This window comes from Fukomys damarensis, unplaced genomic scaffold (assembly GCF_012274545.1).
Source record: "Fukomys damarensis isolate Sample0158 unplaced genomic scaffold, DMR_v1.0_HiC HiC_scaffold_6, whole genome shotgun sequence".
NCBI classification, from domain to species: domain Eukaryota; kingdom Metazoa; phylum Chordata; class Mammalia; order Rodentia; family Bathyergidae; genus Fukomys; species Fukomys damarensis.
Window position 1 is genome coordinate 35665749 of NW_022900918.1, and position 2325 is coordinate 35668073.

Sequence of the window (2325 nt, forward strand, 5' to 3'; positions counted from 1 at the left end):
TTTTTTTTTTTTTTTTTGGTACCGGGGATAGAACTTGGGACCTTACGCTTTTGAGGCAGGCAGCAGGACCACTGAGCTAAATCTCCAGCCTTGAACACACATTTTTATAAGCACCTTCATTGTCAACTATACTCAAACTCATTTTTCTACATGTTAACCATCTCGCGCTCATCATCCTGCTTCAATGAAATAGAAGTGTGCATCCTCTGTCATGTGACCCTGCAATGCCTCCTTGTAGGCAGAACATGCATTTCATCCTACTGACTTTGGGTCTGGCCATGAGATGTACTTTAACTAACAGAATATGGGTAAAGATTCAGTGAGCCACTTCTGAGCTGAGACATGGCAGATTCTTAGAAGGAAGTCCTCTTGTACTTTCATTCTGAGACATGCTCAGACATGTTCCAGGTATTTTTGTACTTTCAGCCTAGGTCCCAGAATAAAGACATGTGGAGCATATATGAAAGGCAAACAAGTCTGGATCCAGCTTGGTCCATCCAAAATCTAAACTACAGCTGACTTGCAGAATTGTGAGTGAAAGAAAGCCACTGGAATTTTGGGACTGTTACACATTCCTTTGTACTTTAAGTAACTTATTTTTCAGGATATAGCCAACATCAGAATCTCCATAAATAACATATTTGCCTCCACTAACATTCATTTAATAGGTGAAAATAATGCAGCTCAAAAGATGTTAAGGATAGTGAAAAAGTTTCTCCTACTTCTTTTTCCCTTGCACCCAGATTCCCCTGGCCGGAGGCAACCAGTATCACCCATTTCTAAGTATCTTTCCAGGCTGTACCGTGCTTTTATACAGGTAATTGCAAATAGCACAAAATATTAAAAGAACAAAAATGAAAACATTCTTTCTCCTTCCCAGCCACACAGTTCCTCTGTATTCCCAGGAGCAATCAATGTGATCAACCTGTGTATCTTTATCTCTCTTATCTCAATTGCTTGCTGCAGAATTCTCTTACTTGAGCCTGGGAGGTATTAATCTGGCTCAAAAATTCTGGACATTGAATGGATGACAATGAAGGAATTTAGTCTTCAGGGTCCTTATTTTCATAAAGGTACCCCTATGAATGAATATGCCTTGAGTCCCCCAGTTCAAAAATCCTCTACATTCTCAAGCTAAAAAGCCTCCATCTATGTCTTCTAACAACTGGAAAGGCACTCAAGAGGGTGAAACCAGGACAGGATATAAATATTCAATTGCTTCTTTAAAAGATTTCACCGACTTCCTTTTTAAGTCTTCCATCCCCAGCAACATCCCCTTCACTCCCAGCTCCAAAGGTGTAGGGTGTTGACAGTTTCTATGCATTTTCAAGATTCTGTGACTCATACAGAATTGTTTTATAGCATTCCCTACTGCTAATTTAGGATAATTTTAAAGTTTGTTAAAACATTTGCTGCAATGGGCAAGGTGGTACACATCTATAATCCCAGCACTTGGGAGGCTGAGGCAGAAGGAATGCCCCGAGTTCAAGGCCAGCCTGGTCTACATAGTCAGTTCAAGCCCAGCCTGGACTGCATAGCAAGACCCTGTCTTTAAAAAAAAAGACATTTGCGTCCTAGAGCCCATTTCTCTGGTGGGTTCATTTGGGAAAAAAAAAAAAAAAACCAACAAAAAAAAATGTCTGCAATTTTGTGAGATTTCAGGAGGGTGTAAAATTAGAGAGTGTTTTCAATTACTATCTCTTCCAATTCTGTAGCATAGGATCTGGTGTATTGTTTTGGGAACACTCTCCTCCAGACTTCCTGATGAACAGCTTGTTCAGCACAACTCGTGCACATGTCCTTGACTACTTCATAAACACTGCCATTGTCCACGACACAATCTCAAGGCAACCTGCTCTGTGTTTTAATCTCTGCCTTTGGGTTCAGATAAGGAAGGTTTTGAAGCCTGGCTCAGCCTTGATGACTTTCGCTGCAGATGGAGAAAATAACACCGAATTTCGACAGATACTGTGACCACGCACTGATCATCTATGACCTGAAATGAGTATCGTACGTAAACACAGGTCGGGAGAATCCTTTGCCACAGCTTGTGCTAGGGGATCAAAAAGCCATTAAAAACTCGACTTTTGGTAGAAACGCATTTGTGTGTAATCGGTTATGGCGACAGCTGTCATGGGGCAAACGTGAATGTTACTAAGAGTTTGTCTTCCGGGGGGTCGGGTCAGCACCACCCGACCAACCACGGTAGACACGAACAGAAGGAAACATTCCACAGAAGGAAACGTTCCGAAGCGGGAGTTTGGGGTCCGGGCCACTTGGGGACCATTCCTGCTCAAAAGCGCGCGCGTGCCGGGGAGCGGCTGA